Genomic DNA, 18,829 nt, shown 5'->3' with positions numbered 1-18,829 from the left:
AACCACAATACCAAAAAATAATAGAGGTGACCAAAGTAAAATGCAACAAAGTAAAACATACGACCAGCGTGCTGCTAAGCCCATACTCCCAAACACCTCAGAAGGCCAAGTCAGGAGGATGACTTGAGGCCAGGAATTCAAGACTAGCTAGGACAACATAAGGAAACCTCATCTGCATAAACAATTTTAAAAAATTAAGTGGGCATGGTGGCATATGCCTGTCATCCCAGTTCCTTGGGAGATTGAGGTGGGAGGATCACTTGAACCCAGGAATCCAAGGTTGCAGTAAGCTGTAATCATGCCACTACACTCCAGTCTGAGACCTGTCTCAAAGAAAACAAACAAAAAACACCATCACCCGCCCCCAACCCCTGCCCCATACTACTTTGTCACTTAACAACAAAGAAGGACAGGAGTTAGAAATGAAATCAGAAAACAGGCAACAAAATGGCACTAGTACACCCTTACTTATTAATAGTAACACTGAGTGTAAATTAACTCAATTCTCCAATTAAAAAGCACAGAATGACTGAATGGAAAAAGAAACAACACCCGACTATATACCTATAGGAAACCCACAAATAAACTGAAAGTAAAGAAATGAGAAAAAATATTGCACACAAGTGGAAACCAAAAAAGAGCAGCAGGTATACTAATGAGATAAAATAGACTGCAAGTCAAAGAATATAAAAAGAGATAAAAAAAAAGTTCACTACATAATGATAAAGGGGTCAATTCAGCAAGAGGATGTAACAACTGTCAATATTTATGCATTCAACACTGAAGCACCCAAGTATATAAAGCAAACATTAATAAATCTAAAGGGAGATACAGACTGCAATACAGTAACAGTAGGGGATTTCAACACCCCACTCTCAGTAATGGACAGATCATCCAGATAGAAAACAAAGAAACACAGAAGTTAAGCCATACACTAAACCAAAAAGTCCTAACTGACACAGAACATTTCATCCAACTGCTACAGAAGATACATTCCTTTCCTCAGCATATAGAATATTCTCTAGAATAGACCATATATTTCTTAGGCCACAAGTCTCAATAATTCAAAAATGTAGAAATCATATCAAGTATCTTTTCTGACAACAAGGGAATAAAACTAGGAATTAGTAACAAGAGGAACCTTGATTCATAGGCTGAAAGTGGTGGTTCATGCCTATAATGCCAACATTTTGGGAGGCCAAGGCAGGAAGATTGCTTGCACCCAGAAATTTGAGACCAGCCTGGCAACACGGGGAGACCTTGCCTCTCAAAAAAAAAAAAAAAATTATGGCCGGGAGTGGTGGCTCACACCTGCAATCCCAGCACTTTGGGAGGCTGAGGCGGGCAGATCACCTGAGGTGAGAAGTTTAAGACAAGCCTGGCCAACATGATAAAACCCTGTCTCTACTAAAAATACAAAAATTTGCCAGGCATGGTGGCAGGCGCCTGTAATCCCAGCTACTTGGGAGACTAAGGCAAGAGAATCGCTTGAACCCTGGAGAAGGAGGTTGCAGTGAGCCGAGATTGCACCACTACACTCCAGCCTGGGAGACAAGAGTGAGACTTCATCACCAAAACAAACAAACAAAAAAACCAACAATACAGAAGATCAATAAAACATAAAATTTATTACTTGAAAAGATAAAAGAAATCAACCTTCCGCTAGACTAAGGGGAAAAAAATGACTCAAATAAAAAACAAAAAAAGGAAACATAACAGAAACCACAGAAATACAATGAATCATTAGAAACTATTATGAAAAACTATATGCCTACAAATTGAAAAGTCTAGAAGAAATGGACAAATTCTTGGGCAATACGACCTACCAAGATTGAACTATGAAGAAATAGGAGCCGGGCGCAGTGGCTCATGCCTGTAATCCCAGCATTTTGGGAGGCCGAGGTGGGTGGATCACGAGGTGAAGAGATCAAGACCAGCCTGGTCAACATGGTGAAACCCCGTCTCTACTAAAAATACAAAAAATTAGCTGGGCATGGTGGCGCGTGCCTGTAATCCCAGCTACTCAGGAGGCTGAGGCGGGAGAATTGCCTGAACCCAGGAGGCGGAGGTTGTGGTGACCCGAGATCGCGCCATTGCACTCCAGCCTGGGTAACAAGAGCGAAACTCCGACTCAAAAAAAAAAAAAAAAGGAAACCTCAACACACCAATAACAAGATTGAAGCCATAACAAAATGTTTCCCATCAAAGAAAAGCCCAGGACCTGATGACTTCACTGCTAAATTTACAAAAAAAAAAAAAACAGAAAAAATGAATACCAATACTACTCGAACTCCTCAAAAAACAACTGAAGAGGAGAGAGTATTTCCAAACTTAATCTACAGGGTGAGCATTATTCTCATATGAAAACCAGACAAGAGCACAACAACAACACTCCCGGCCAGTATTGCTCATGAGCACACCTAAAAATTCTCACCATAGCCGGGCGCAGTGGCTCAAGCCTGTAATCCCAGCACTTTGGGAGGCCGAGGCGGGTGGATCACGAGGTCAAGAGATCGAGACCATCCCGGTCAACATGGTGAAACCCTGTCTCTACTAAAAATACAAAAAATTAGCTGGGCACAGTTGCGTGTGCCTGTAATCCCAGCTACTCGGGAGGCTGAGGCAGGAGAATTGCCTGAACCCAGGAGGCGTAGGTTGTAGTGAGCCGAGATCGCACCATTGCACTCCAGCCTGGGTAACGAGCGAAACTCCGTCTCAAAAAATAAAATAAAAAATTCTCACCAAAATACCAGCAAACCAAATCCAGCACATTAAGAAAATCACTCACCATGATCAAGTGAAATTCATCCTAGAAATACAAAGATGGTTCAACATATGCAAATCAATAAATGTGACATACCAAATTAACAGAACCAAGAACAAAAACTATTTAAGATTTCCATAGATGCTGAAAAGCATTAAATAAAATTCAATATCCCTTTTTGACAAAAGTGCTCAACAAACTGTGTATAAAAGGAATATACCTCAAAATAATAAAGGTCATATATGACAAACCCACATCCAACATCATACTGAATAGGGAAAAACTGAAAGTCTTTCCTCTGAGATCCTGAACGGAACAAGGATGTCCACTTTTAACACTTTTATTCAACCCAATACTAGAAGTTCTGGCCAGGGCAATTAGGCAAGACAAACAAATAAGGGGCATCCCAACTAAAAAAGAAGTGAAATTGCCGGGCGCGGTGGCTCACGCCTGTAATCCCAACACTTTGGGAGGCCGAGGCGGGTGGATCACGAGGTCAAGAGATCGAGACCGTCCTGGTCAACATGGTGAAACCCCGTCTCTACTAAAAACACAAAAAATTAGCTGGGCATGGTGGCGCATGCCTGTAATCCCAGCTACTCAGGAGGCTGAGGCAGGAGAATTGCCTGAACCCAGGAGGCGGAGGTTGCAGTAAGCCGAGATCGTGCCATCGCACTCCAGCCTGGGTAACAAGAGCGAAACTCCATCTCCCAAAAAAAAAAAGGGGAAAAAAAAATGAAATTAGCCTTGTTTGCCAATTACGTGACCTTTTTCTCCTTAGAAACAGGGACTCCCTCTGTTGCCCAGGCAGGAATGCAGTTATGATCATAGCTCACTGCAAGATTGGGCCTTTCCATGTTGCCCAGGCTAGTCTTGAATTCCTGGGCTCAAGTGATACTCCTGCCTCAGCCTCTCAAGGAGCCAGAACCACAGGCGCATGTGACAATGCTAATTTTTTTAGAGGTTGGGGGTGGGGGAAGGTCCTCACTATGTTGCCCAGGCTGGCCATGAACTCCTGATCTCAAGTGATCCTCTTGCCTTGGTCTCCTAAAGTGCTGGGATTACAGGCCTGAGCCACTACGCTCAGCTGACATAATCTGACATTTAGAAAAACCTAAAGACTCCACTAAAAACCTGGTAGAACTGATAAACAAATTCAGTAAAGGTGAAGGACACAAAATCAACATACAAAAATCAGTAGCATTTATATACACCAACGGTGAACAATCTGAAAAAGAAATCAAGGATCTAATCCCATTTACAATAGCTGCAAAGGACTATAAAATGCCAGCACCAGGCATCATGACTCACAGTTGTAATCCCAGAACTTTGGGAGGCTGAGGTGGGAGGACTGTTTGAGCCCAGCAGTTCAAGATCAGCCTGGGGAACATGGTAAGGCCCCATCTCTATTAAAAAAAAAAAAAAGAAAGAAAGAAAATTAGCCAGGCATGATGGCACACAGCTGTAGTCCTGGCTACTCAATAGGCTGAGGCAGGAGGATCCCTTGAGCCCAGGAGTTCAAGGCTGCTGCACGAGCTACAATTGTACCACTGTATTCCAGTCTGGGAAACAAAGTGAGACCACACCTCTGAAAAAGATAAAAAGCAACCAAAAGTGTGAAGGAGTCATACAAGAAAACTATAAAACACCGATGAAACAAACTGTAGAGGATACAGAAAAAAAAAGGGAAGACATTCCATGCTCACGGATTAGGAGAATATTGTCAACTGACAATACTACCCAAAGCAATTAACAATTAAGAGCAACCCTTATCAAAATATCAATGACATTCACCACAAAAATAGAGAAAAAAAATCCTAAAATGCATATGCAACCACAAGAGACCTCAAACAGCCAAAGAAATATTGACCAAAAAGGAAAAAGCTGCAAGCATCACACTGCCTGACTTTTAAATATACTACAAACCTATCATAACCAAATCAGCATGGTACTGACATAAACACATAGATCAACGGAAGAGAACAGAGAACCTAAATATAAATCTACACATTTACAGACAGCTCATTTTCAACAAAGGCACCAAAAGCATACAATGGGAAAAGAATAGTCTTTTCTTTTTTTTGAGATAAGTCTTGCTCTGTCACCCAGGCTGGAATACAGTGGCACAATCTCGACTCACTCTAACCTCCACCTCCCAGGTTCAAGCAATTCACCTGCCTCAGTCTCCCGAGTACCTGGGTTTACAGGCGAGTGCCACCATGCCCGGCTAATTTTTTTTGTATCTTAGTAGAGACAGAGTTTCACCATATTAGCCAGACTGGTCTCGAACTCCTGACCTTGTGACTCGCCAGCCTCAGCCTCCCAAAGTGCTGAGATTACAGGTGTGGGCCACCACACCTGGCTTTAAGAACAGTTTTTTCAATAAATGGTGCTGGGAAAGCTGAATAACCATAGGCAGAATGAAACCAGATGCCATCTCTCAGCATAAACATATATAAAGTCAAAACAGATTAAAGACTCATATCTAACACCTGAAACTATAAAACTACTAGAGGAAGACACTGAGGAAACAATCCAGGACATTGGTCTGGGTAAAGATTTTTCGGTTAAGACCTCAATAGCACAGGCAACAAGAGCAAAAATAAACACATGAGATTACATCAAGCTAAAAAGCTTCTCCACAGCAAAAGAAAAAATCAACAAAGTGAAGAGATAATCTACAGTATGGGAGAAAATGTTTACAAACTATCCACCTGACAAAGGATTAACAATCAGAATATGGCCGGTGGCTCACGCCTATAATCTCAGCACTTTGGGAGGCTGAGGCGGGTGGATCACGAGGTCAAGAGATCGAGACCACACTGGTCAACATGGTGAAACCCGATCTCTACTAAAAATGCAAAAAAAATTAGCTGGGCGTGGTGGCACACGCCTGTAGTCCCAGCTACTCAGGAGGCTGAGGCAGGAGAATTGCTTGAACCCAGGAGATGGAGGCTGAGCCGAGATCGCGCCACTGCACTCCAGCCTGGGTAATAAGAGCGAAACTCCGTCTCAAAAAAAATAAAAAAATAAAAAAAATCAGCAAAAGGTCAGAATAGATGTTTCTCAAAAAAAGACATAGCAATGGCCAACAGGTATAGGAAAAAATGCTCAACATCACTAATCATCAGAAAAATACAAATAATACATCATCACAGAGATATCATCTCACCTCATTTAGAGTGGCTTTTATAAAAATGACAGGGAATCACAAATGCTGATGAGGATGTGGTGAAAAGAAAATCCTTGTATGAAGTTGGTGGGAATGTATATTAGTACAGTCACTATAGAGAACAATATTCAGGCGCAGTGGCTCATGCCTTGTAAGCCCTCAAATCCCAACCTGAGGCTGTGGTGGGAGGATCAGTTGAGCCCAGGAGCTCAAGACCAGCCTGGACACACACGCGCGCGCACACACACGCGCGCACACACACACACCCCATCAGGAGCATTGGCTCGTGCCTGTAATCCCAGTGCTTTAGGAGATGGAGGCATGCAGATTACTTGAGGTCAAGAGTTGGAGATCAGCCTGGCCAACATGGTGAAACTCCCTCTCTACTGAAAATACAAAAATTAGCTGGGCATGATGGCGTGTGCCTGTATTCCCGGCTACTCCAGAGGCTGAGGTAGGAGAATTGCTTGAGCTCAGGAGGCAGAGATTGCAGTGAACCAAGATCCAGCCTGAGTGGCAGAGTGAGACTGTCTCAAAAAATCAAACAAACAAACAAAGAAACTTAGCCAGGTGTATTAGTGCAGGTGTGTAGTCCCGGCTACTCAGGAAGCTGAGATGGGAAGATCACCTGAGCCCAGGAAGTCAAGGCTGCAGTAAGCCATGATTATGCCATGGCACTCTAGCCTGGGTGACACAGCAAGACTGTCTTAAACAACAATAACAACAAACAGTATGGAGGTTTCTCAAAAAATTAAAAAACAGAACTACTATAATGATCTAAAATCCCATTGGGTATATATCCAAAAGAAAGGAAATCTATATATTTGAAGAGATGTATCTACACTAGTCATGGGACATTAAGTAACTAAGGCAGAACTGAGTAATTTGAGACCTTTATGATCCCCAAAGCATGAAGTACATACTGTCAACCCTTATCAAACACAGGTTGTCAGCTCCTCCTCTGGACCCAATTACAAGTTTGGAGGAGATCATATGAAATAAAGGAATATTTACACACACCATGAGAATCCAATCGGAAATATCTGATTGTATGACTTCCCAAGGGAATGAGTGTGACTCTCCAAAAGTTAATATACTAGACAGTAATAGCTGTTCTAGGTAAAAAGACACTGAAGACACTAAAAATTGCAATGCAAAAATCCTGAATGGATCTTAGATCCAAAAACACCCAGAGCACACATTGGAGCAATGCAGAGAATTTTAGTTATTACACAAAGTAGACATTTCATGACATTATTATTTTTTATTTAAGTGAAATACTAGTATTGTGGTTTTAGTATGACAATACCTTTTTTTTTTAGGAGATGCATTATCAAGTATTTAAAGTCCAAGTATCACGTGTGCAATTTATTCTCAATTTACACTTAAATTGTGCACCTTAAAATGTATTCATGTGAGTAGAAAGAAAATCACAATGCTAACAACAAATAAATCTACTAGACTGGGTGTGTTAGATGTTCAAGCTTTCCTTAGAATCAAAATTAAAAAAAAAAAAAAGTAAAAACTATACTTAGTCCAAACATGCTGTTAATAATAATAAATTCTTTAAATACTTTATTACATTGATACTAGAATAATATTCTGATAATGAAAAACAATTCTACTATCAGTGTAATAAAGCCTCCATCCTTTCTTCCTGGAGGCCCGTTTTGAAGCTCTGTGAGCAAGTACAGACCTAGGAACTTCAGATGAAGAGAACGGCTGAGTATTATTGCTTTTTTTTCTTTCTTTTCTTTTTTGAGACAGAATTTTGCTCTTGTCGCCCAGGCTGGAGTGCAGTGGTGGGATCTAGGTTCACTGTAACATCTGCCTCCCCAGTTGAAGAGATTGTCCTGCCTCAGCCTCCAAAGTAGCGGTGTAAGATACAATCTACTTCTCTGAATTTCTCTTCAAAAGTTCAGTCAGGCAGGGCGCGGTGGCTCATGCCTGTTAATTCCAGCACTTTGGGAGGCTGAGGCGGGTGAATCGCTAGGTCAGGAGCTCGAGACCAGCCTGGCCAACATGGTGAAACACCATCTCTACTAAAAATGCAAAAAATCAGCTGGGCGTGGTGCTGAGCACCTGTAATCCCAGCTACTCAGGAGGCTGAGGCAGGAGAATCGCTTGAACCCTAAACATGGAGGTTGTAGTGAGCCGAGATTGTGCCACTGTATTCCAGCCCAGGTGACAGTGCGAGACTCCATCTCAAAAAAAAAAAAAAAAGAAAAGTTTAGACAGTTAACTTCCCTGTTTTGTGTTCTCAAACTCAACTTTCCTGTTCTCCATGCCTCCTTGCCTCTAGTTACTATAAAAAATCTTCCCGTCAGCTCTAATCAATAACTCACATCTGTTCCCTTGGCTGCCCATTCTGCACCTATTCTACCCTTCAAAACCACACGTCCCACCATTGTGACTCACACATTCTCCTTCCCCTTCAAAATCGCACATCAGTGACTCACACATCCCCCTTCCCTTCCTTATTTGGGGAAAATATTCACAAACAGCCAATAGGGTCAGTTTACACTCTGCAGTTGGAACCCAAATCATGGAGGAGTGACACAGAGGTAGGGACCCTGCATTAGAGAGAAAAACCCCTGGCTGGACGTGGTGGCTCATGCCTCTAATCCCAGCACTTTGGGAGGCAGAGACAGGAGGATCACTGGAGTTTGAGACCAGCCTGACGAACAAAGAGAAACTCATCTCTACTAAAAACACAAAATTAGCTGGGTGTAGTGGTAGGCACCTGTAATCCCAGCTACTAGGGAGGTTAAGGCAGGAGAATAGCTTGAACCCGGGAGGCAGAAATTGTGGCAAGCCGAGATCGCCATTGCACTCCAGCCCAGGCAACAGGAGCGAACCTCCATCTCAAAAAAAAAAAAAAAAAAAAGAGAGAGAGAGAAAAAAAACACCTTCGCCTCCCTTATAAGTGTGCTCATGCCATTGCTCCATCTGCGAGATGTACCCTTCTAGAGAAGTAAATTGCCTTGCTGAGAAAACTTTGCTTGAGTGCTGGTTTCACTTTATGGCACCTAGCATTTTATTTTTTTATCTCCAACAGCTGGGATTACAGGGGCCCACCACCATGCCCTGCTAATTTTTTTCTTTTTCTTTTTTTGACAGAGTCTCGCTCTGTCACCAGGCTTGAGTGCAGTGGTGCAATCTCGGCTCGCTGCAACCTCCGCCTCCCGGGTTCAAGCAATTCTCCTGCCTCAGCCTCCCAAGTAGCTGGTACTACAGGCGCGTGCCACCATGACCAGCACATTTTTGTATTTTAGTAGAGACAGTGTTTCACCACGTTGGTCAGGTTGGTCTCGAACTCCTGACCTAAGGTGATCCACCTGCCTCGGCCTCCCAAAGTACTGGGATTACAGGCGTGAGCCACCGTGCCCAGCCTGCCTTTTAGTAGAAAGGCTTGTAGCTGGTAAAAACTGGAAAAAGAAATTAGGTCCAAGAAAATAAAAAATAAAGGCTTACAGTCTACACGTGTTCATATTTACATACAGAAATAGGTACAACCTGAAAAACTATGTTTTTTCAATTCGAATGTAATGTGTCAAAAATTTTGTAAACGACATCAAGACAACGCCAGATTCTCAGATGAGACATTTCTTGACAAATGGAAGTCAGAGCCCTCTTGAAACCAGTTTTCTGCCAGTGCTCGCCAGGAATACGCCGGAATCGCCAGGTTCCTGAGGCGGGAGGATGCGGGGCGGAGCCAACCTCACTAGAACAGCAAAAATCCTTTTCCTTTCGGAAGAAAAATCACGAAGGTTGCTTTCCAGGCTTTTGAAGAAGGGAGCATAGCAGATGGAAGCATTCTAGAAAACATACTTCCCGACCCGGTTCCTGACTGGGACCGACCGAGCGTGCGGCCTCTCGGAACTGGCTGCGCTGGGAGGACCGACAGCCCCTGGAGACGAGTAAAACGGCGCCCAGTCCTTCCTTTGCCGCCCCCCTGCTATCTCCCGGACCCCCAATCAGGTGGAACTCACCACGGCAGAGACGTGCCCCACCACAATTAAGGCGAAACGGCACAGACCTTGCGGAGCCAGTGCCAAAAAGATGGCGGCGGCGCGCTGACGTCACTTCCTCTCCGAGCTTCGTGCCGGGCGGGGCTCCTGGGCTCGAACTTCAGCCGCGTAGGACCCGCTGCAACACAGACATTCTACTTTTCTTCTGGATGGGTGCGGACGGGGCCTGTGTTTGGCTCGGGGAGGGGGATGCAGAAACAGGTTTAGAGGAAAAGGTGAAGTTAGAACCCGGCCTCTGGACGGAACTGTGGGCGAGGGGTCGGCTAGTACACAGGGGCGGTTTAAAGGTGACCCGGCCTAGCCCACGGTTCAGGTGGCCGGGCGGGCTGACAGGCCGAGATGAAGGATGGGATGCACGCCAGGGAATGCTCCTCCAAAGCTTTTCCCCGGAAGGCGCAGTGGCTCACGCTTGTAATTTTAGCACTTTCGTAAGTCTAAAGCAGGTGGATAGCTTGAGTCCAAGAGTTCGAGACCAGCCACGGTAAAATAGGAAGCCCCCCCCGGCCTTTTTTTTTCTTTTTCTTCTTTTGGAGAAGAGTTCGCTCTTGTTGCCCAGGCTGGAGTGCAATGGCACGATCTTGGCTCACCGCAAACTCCACCTCCAGGGGTTCAAGCCATTTTCCTGCCTTACCCTCCGGAGTAGCTGGGATTACAGGCTTTCGCCACCACGCCTGGCTTGTTGTTGTTTTTTTTTCAGACAGAGTCTCACTTTGTTGCCCAGGCTGGAGTGCAGTGGCGAGATCTCGTCTCACTACAACCTCCGCCTCCCTGCTTGAAGCGATTGTCCTGCTGCAGCCTCCTCAGTAGCTGATATTACAGGTGTGTGCCACGATGCCCGGCTAAATATTGTATTTTTCGTAGAGACGGGGGTTTCACCATATTGGTCAGGCTGGTCTCGATCTCCTGACCTCGTGATTGTGTGTGTGTGTGTGTGTGTAAAGCTTTTCTGTATGCCTCTCCATGTTCCTAGAGCCTTTCCATGATTCTTCCATATTGATAAAACTGCCAGTGTATGGCATGGTCTATCTCTTCCATTCATTCAGGCTTTCAGTAGGCCTTTATTTCTTCGTTATTTTTCAGAACCTGCTGATTCCATTGCGTTTGCTTTTTCCTTTTCCATTTCTTTCTTTTTTTCTTTTTTGAAATGGAGTCTCAGGTGTCTACCAGGCTGGAGTGCAGTGGCGCAAGCTCACCTCACAACAACCTCTGTCTCCCAGGTTCAAGCGATTCTCCTGCCTCGATCTCACGAGTAGCTGGGATTGCAGGTGCCAGCCACTATGCCCAGCTAATTTTTTATATTTTTTATTGTAGGGGGGAACCCCACAAGGGCCGTGGCAAGGGTCTGAAACCTCAGCCTGTTCCCATATAAATATTGATTTAGAAAAGAAAATTAGAAATGTAGGCACATAGTTATTCCTTTATATAACCATATATAATCTTTTAGTTACTTCTGATCATAAAGATATATACTCAATATAATCTTTAATTTTACTAATGACCAACGGGTTATGAAGCATGGAACTGAGGTGACACTGTAAACAAAGTGATCCTAAGGGAAGATGCTCTAAGCCCTCTGTCATGCCCACATAAGGGCTGCTGGAGGGTGCCTTGGCTGTGCGGCAGTGTCAGTGCTGTGAAAGTGCCTGCTGTTTAGCCAGCTAGGGAAGGAGATCTCCAATGTGACCAAGACATCTCCTTCCTGGAGGAGTTAGGAGAAAACTCTGCTTCTCCAAGCTCTTGTGGCAAGGCCTGACAGCTGTCAGGGAAGCCCGCAGACATCTGGGGACTTAACTGTCTCTATATGATGCTGTGCTTCAGTGGTCACGTTCCATGTCTACTCTCACACCCTGCTTCTGCACCTGGTTTCTCTTTTTCTTAAAAGATAAAAATTAATAATAGTAACAATCTTAGTGTCCTTGGTATTTCTAACAAATATGTGAAGAGTACTGACGCATTAGCTTTTTCCTTGACTTGGCTACTTGAAAGTCTTGGGCCCCATATCTTCAAGACACGTGATTTACCTGACCCTATCACTGACCACCATTACCTCACCCTATGTTCCCTGCCCCCTACTTTGTACTCAATAAAAGAGTGTCCAGGCACTCGGGGCCACTGCAGGTCTGTGCACTTTGGTTGGCAGTGGACCCCTGAGCCCAAACTCTTCTTTTCTCTATCTCTGTGTTTTTTGTTTCTACAGTTTCTTGTCTCAGCACCAACAGGGAGGGGCTCGCAGAACCCTAGAGGGCTGGACCTTATATTTATAGAGACGGGGTTTCACCACATTGGCCAGGCTGGTCTTGAACTACTGACCTTGTGATTCACCCGTCTCAGCCTCTGAAAGTGCTGGGATTATAGGCATGAGCCACTGTGCCCAGCCACATTTTCAATATAATAATATTTTCTATAAATCTTTACTTTTTTTTTTTGTCTTCATCAAATACGTATTTCTGGCTGGGCACAGTGACTCATGCCTGTAATTCCAGCAGTTTGGGAGCCCAAGGTGGGAGGATCATTTGAGGCCAGGAGTTTGAGACCAGCCTGGGCAATACAGCAAGACACTCCATCTATGAAAAAAATAAAATTAAAAAAAATCTTTTTTCCCTTTTTTTTTTTTCTGAGATGGAGTCTCACTCTGTCACCCAGGCTGGAGTGCAGTGGTGACATCTCAGCCCACTGCAACCTCTGCTCCTGGGTTTAAGCGATTCTTCTGCCTCAGCCTCCCAAGTAGCTGGGAATATAGGTGCACACCACCACACCTAGCTAGTTTTTGTATTTTTAGTAGAGATGGGGTTTTACCATATTGGCCAGGCTGTTCTTGAACTCCTGACCTCAAGTGATCCGCCCACCTCAGCCTCCCAAAGTGCTGGAATTACAGGTGTGAGCCACTGCACCTGGCCAAAAATAGGTATTTCTATTTGTTATTTTTCTGATCTTACCACATGGGCCAGGACCTCGTTGTAAAATAGCACTGATACCATTCTCCCCAAGTTTATTCAGAAATGTAACATAATCCCAATAAAAATACCAGAAGTTTTTTCTGGAGTTACATACATTGATACTAAAAGTTTATGTGGAAGCACAAACATCTGCTAATAACCAAGAAAACAAAACGAGGCTGTGCGCGGTGGCTCAGGTCTGTAATCCCATCACTTGGGAAGGCTAAGGCGGGTGGATCACGAGGTCAGGAGATTGAGACCATCCTGGCCAACATGGCAAAAACCCATCTCTACTAAAAATACAAAAATTAGCTGGGCGTGGTGGCACGTGCCTGTAATCCCAGCTACTCTAGAGACTGAGGCAGAAGAACTGCTTGAACCCAGGAGGCAGAGGTTGCAGTGAGCCAAGATTATTGCACTCGAACATGGCGACAGAAGGAAACTCCATTTTGAAAGAAAGAGAGAGAGAGAGAGAACAAAACCAACAATGAGCAACAGATATTAAAACATACTATAGACAGTTTAAACACAAGGCAAAGAATTATTTTAAAATAAAAATAAAACATACTGGCTGGGCACGGTGGCTCAGACCTGTAATCCCAGCAATTTGGGAGGCCAGGGCGGGTGGATCACAAGATCAGGAGATCAAGACTATCCTGGCCAACACGGTGAAACCCCATCTCTACTTAAAAAAAAAAAAAAGACAAAGGTCAGGAGTTTGACTTTTATTTTATATAAAATAAAACATATAATAAAGCTTCTATGGTTAAAATTATGTGGTACTAGCACATGAAGCAGAAACAGACTAATAAGATATCTAAAAATCGACCCAAGAACGTGCAGAAATTTGGTTCATAAATCTGGTATTTTGCTGGGCGTGGTGGCTCATGCTTGTAATCCTACCACTTTGGGAGGCGGAAGTGGGAGGATCACTTGAGGTCAAGAGTTAGAAACCAGCCTGGCCAACATGGTGAAACCCAGTCTCTACTAAAAATACAAAAAAAATTAGCCAAGCATGGTGGCGGGTGCCTGTAATCCCAGTTACTCAGGAGACTGAGGCAGGAGAGTCTCTTGAACTTGGAAGGCAGAGGTTGCAGTGAGCCGAGATTGTGCCAGTGCACTCCAGCCAGGGTGACAGAGCGAGACTCCATCTCGACAATAACAACAAAAGGAATTGATTTGTAATAGTTATACACTATTGCCTTGAATGCCTGGCCTCATGTAATGTCCTGCCTCAGTTTACTAAGTAATTGGGATGGCAGAAACATAGCACCTAAGCTCAGACTTTTTTGTTTTTGGTGAAGATGGTATCTCACGCCATTGCCCAGGCTGTTTTCAATCTCCTGAGTGTTGGGATTCACTCAGGGTAGTTGGCAAAACATTAAGGGAAATATTGGAGAAAGTTTTAAGATTATAGTCTCGAAGCTTTTGGAAAGGCGAAAGGTTTTCATTATCTTGTAATATGGGACAGGCTGAAAGCAGCCATTTCTTACCTTAGAGCATTAGGTAATAGGGTGAAGATTAGGGATAATAGAAGCTTCCCCAGTTAAGTCTGTTTACCCCACATTCCTTTGTCTCTCCTCTAACTTGTTTACTCATGTAAACTTTGTGCCAGATGACCCTCTCAGGGGAGGGATTACTCATTAATAGTATTTGTTCTGGGTCCTGGAACCAAAGCTTTTATCATTCGTAAAACCATTCTTTTAACCATGTTAATTATCCACAAGCGTGTTGACTTAGAACCTCTGTTATTAAATCTATACTGAATGAATGCGAGGAAGAACAGCTAGTAAGGGGTCGGGTAGCTGCAGTCACTCTCAGAGAGCAGAGGACGACCTCCCTAGTTCACTTGTATCACTGTACTCTAGTGAGTGAGTGTATTTCATTCATCCGTTGTGGAGTCAGGGTTTGCAGGACAGACCCCCCGCAGGTTGTGATCAACGTCTCAGGTGGTGACCCCGACGTGATCAACACCACAACTGGTGCCCTGTGTGTCCCAACACCTGAGCTCAAGTGATCCTCTCCTCTTGGCCTCCCAAAGTGTTGGGATTATAAGCGTTAGCCACCATGCCTAGCCCAGAAGAAGTTTTTACGTTACATGAAACTTTCAAGGTCCAATTGGTCCTAATTCTCCATAAATCCTTTCAGAGTATTGAAAATAAAGCAAATCTTTAAAGCTTTTTATATTTTATGATTTTTACCTCTGATAAAAACAGTACAATCATTAAAAACTGCAGAATCCTATCAGAAATGAAGAGTGGTACAAATGTAACTAAGTAGGCTGGGCGCGGCGGCTCAGGTCTAGGCGGGTAGATCATGAGGTTGAGATCAAGACCATCCTGGTCAACATGGTAAACCTCGTCTCTACTAAAAATACAAAAATTAGCTGGGCGTGGTGGCACGTGCCTGTAGTCCCAGCTACTCGGGAGGGTGAGGAAGGAGAATCACTTGAACCTGGGAGGCAAAGGCTGCAGTGAGCTATCTACACCACTGCACTCCAGCCTGGCGACAGAACAAGACTCCATCTCAAACAAAACAAAACAAAACAAAAACAAAACAAATGCACTAAGTACAATTAAGTAACTGGGCAAAGTGGCTCAGGCCTAGAGTCTCAGCACTTTGAGAGGGTGAGGCGGGAGGACTGCTTGAGCCCAGGAGTTTGAGCCCAGCCTGGGCAACATAGCAAGCCCCTATCTCTACAAAAAATTACAAAATTGAAAAATGTAATTAGCCAAGATCCCATCACTGCATTACAGCCTGGGCGACAGTGCAAGTCTCCATCCAAAAAAAAAAAAAAGAGAGAGAGAAAGAAAGGAGGGAATGAAGGAAGGAGGGAGGGAGGGAGGGAAGGAGGGAGGGAGGGAGGGAGGGAAGGAATTAGTAAACGAATTCCCAACCCCATGATAAGAAATGCCAGTGGCATCAACTCCAGGAATGTAAGGTTCACTCTGGCTGATTTGTATCAGATCTTGATTTTGTCATCTCAGGTCATAGTGGGAGATGCTGAGTCCCTCCGTGACCACTGACAGAATGCTTTTTTTCTTGAGATAGTCTCGCTCTGTCACCAGGCTGGCGTGAAGTGGCGACCTCAGCTCACAGCAACCTCTCCCTCCCAGGTTCAAGTGATTCTTCTGCGTCAACTTGGTGCATACCACTACACCCAGCTAATTTTTGTTTTTTTTTTTTTTTTGAGACTGAGTTTTGCTCGTTACCCAGGCTGGAGTGCAATGGCGCGATCTCGGCTCACCACAACCTCCGCCTCCTGGGTTCAGACTATTCTCCTGCCTCAGCCTCCTGAGCAGCTGGGATTACAGGCACGCGCCACCATGCCCAGCTAATTTTCTGTATTTTGAGTAGAGACGGGGTTTCACCATGTTGACCAGGATGGTCTCGATCTCTTGACTTTGTGATCCACCTGCCTCCGCCTCCCAAAGTGCTGGGATTACAGGCGTGAGCCACCGCGCCCGGCTTAATTTTTGTATTTTTAGTAGAGGTGGGGTTTCACCATATTGGCCCAGATGGTCTCAATCTCTTGGCCTTGAGATCCTCACGCCTTGGCCTCCCGAAGTGCTGGGTTTACAGGCATGAGCCACTGCGCCCAGCCCAGAATTCTTTACTGCTAACACTAGGGGGCCTGCTTCTGGAGGCTCTCCCCATGTATCCTGCAGAACCACAGTTTAGGGCTGGGCACAGTAGCTTGGCTTGTGTACAAAGGGGTACGTGTATCAGTTGGCCTTTACTGTGTAATATACAGCCCCAAAACTTACTAGCTGAAAACAGCAGCTACCTAGCAGAAGCCTCTTGAGGATGTACTTGCAAACCTCAGTTCTGCTGGTTTCTACTGGTCAAAGCAAGTCACAAGACTGGCTCACATAAAAATGAGACAGATTCCACCTTCACATAGTAATCTCAAAAACTTGTGGCCATCTGTAATCTACCACAAGGTGTCATTGGGCCTGTGTCAAGGGGTCTATTCCTTTTGTCACCAGATCTGTCTAGTGGCTTGTGTGACAATGCACTTCCTTCTGGGTCTCTCTGCAAGTGCAGTAAGTGTACATGGGAATCACTTTATGCAAACAGCCTAGTACACTTTGTTGGAAAGAAAAGGTATTAATGAACATTTAAATTTAAAATTGTAATGTTTTATGTTAGCAACAAAAATATACAAATTGGGCCGGACACAGTGGCTCACGCCTGTAATCCCAGCACTTTGGGAGGCCAAGGTGGGTGGATCTCCTGAGTTCAGGAGTTCAAGACCAGCCTGATCAACATGGTGAAACCCCATCTCTAAAAAAAAAATACACACACACACACACACACACACATACACACACACACAAAAATTTCAAACATCAAGAATAAAATAATTTAAAAAATGTATGATCAATACAGAGCTGAACACAATGGGACAAACAGAACAAGTAAGATGCTAGAATTGAATCCAAATTATTACTAATTATATGTAAGGCACTAAATGCACAACATTAAAGGATTGTTAATTGGTATGTTTCTTTTCTATTTTTTTTTGAGACAGTCTTATTCTGTCACCCAGGCTGGAGTGCAGTGGTGTGATCTTGGCTCACTGCAAACTCAATCTCCCAGGTTCATTTGATTCTTCTGCCTCAGCCTCCTGAGTAGCTGGGACTACAGGGGTGTACTACCATCCCCGACTAATTTTTGTATTTTTTGTAGAGACAGGGTTTCACCATATTGGTCAGGCTGGTCTTGAACTCCTGACCTCATGATCCACCAGCCTTGGCCTCCCTAAGTGCTGGGATTATAGGTATGAGCCACTGTGCCCAGCCATAACTTTTTTTTTAAAGATCTCCTTGTGTTGCTCAGGCTGGTCTCAAAGTCCTGGGTGCAAGCAATCCTCCCACCTTGGCCTCCCAAAGTGTTGAGATTATAGGCATGAGCCACTTTTAGCATAGCCTTGTGATCCACCTGACCTCCCAAAGTGCTCGGATTACAGGCATGAGCCACCACACCTGGCCGATGATTTTTTTTTTTTTGAGATGGAGTCTTGCACTGTTGCCAGGCTGGAGTGCAGTGGTACAATCTTGGCTCACTGCAACTCCATCTCCTGGGTTCAAGTGACTCTCCTGTCTCAGCCTCCTGAGTAGCTGGGATTACAGGCACACGCCCCCAGCCCAGCTAATTTTTGTATTTTTAGTAGAGACAGGGTTTCACCACGTTGGCCAGGATGGTCTCGATCTCTTGACCTCGTGATCCACCTGCCTCGGCCTCCCAGAATGCTGGGATTACAGGCATGAGCCGCCATATCCAGCCCCAACCAATGACTCTTATAGCATATAGATTAAGAATTTAGAATAAATAGGAACATGCACCAGGGACAGTATATGACAGTCATAATCTATATATAAGTATCATTCAGGGACAATAAAGCTTATCAAGGAATACAAAGTTGACTAACATTAGAAAAGCAATAAATACAAAGACCACATTTATTTATTTTTTGATGGAGTCTTGCTCTATTGCCCAGGCTGGACTGCAAATGGAGTGCAATGGTGCAATCTCCACTCAATGCAACCTCCAATGCCCAGATTCAAGTGATTCTCCTGCTACAGCCTCCTAAGTAGCTGGGATTACAGGTGCACGCCACCACACCCAGGTAATTTTTGTATTTTTAGTAGAGATAGGGTTTCACCATGTTGGCCAGGCTGGTCTCAAACTCCTGACCTCAAGTGATCCACCCATCCCTGCCTCCCAAAAGGCTGGAATTACAGGCATTAGCCAGCATTCCCAGCTGGAAGAGTCCATCAAAGCATTCACTCACTCAAGTTTTTTTTTTAAGATGGGGTCTTGCTTTGTTGCCTAAACTGGTCTAGAACCCCTGGGCTCAGGCAGTCCTCCCAAGTAGCTAGGACTACAGGCATGCATCACCACACAGTTTCATTGAAGTATT

At 44.4% G+C, this 18,829-nt stretch overlaps 1 protein-coding gene across 7 annotated transcripts in view; it reads right to left on the bottom strand.

The window, feature by feature from the left end:
• LOC105706024 (zinc finger protein 561-like) overlaps positions 1-12,381 on the bottom strand; it is a 30,243-nt gene extending 17,862 nt beyond the window's left edge. For 2 of the 7 annotated variants that reach the window (XM_064381911.1, XM_064381908.1), the window contains exons 1-2: positions 9,929-12,380; positions 4,076-4,170 (exon numbers count right to left, since the gene is read on the bottom strand). The gene's annotated coding sequence lies outside the window, so the exon portion shown is untranslated. Of the gene's footprint in view, positions 1-4,075; positions 4,171-9,928 lie in introns of all 7 variants that reach the window. The other 5 variants (XM_064381912.1, XM_064381909.1, XM_064381910.1 and 2 more) reach the window with 5 other exon arrangements.
• Between the last annotated feature and the right edge of the window lie 6,448 nt (positions 12,382-18,829).

Source organism: Aotus nancymaae, unplaced genomic scaffold (assembly GCF_030222135.1).
Source record: "Aotus nancymaae isolate 86718 unplaced genomic scaffold, 86718_ANA_hifiasm-v0.15.2.pri h1tg000028l, whole genome shotgun sequence".
NCBI lineage: Eukaryota > Metazoa > Chordata > Mammalia > Primates > Aotidae > Aotus > Aotus nancymaae.
Note: the sequence above shows the minus strand (reverse complement) of the source record. Positions and strands in the feature narration are given on the sequence as shown.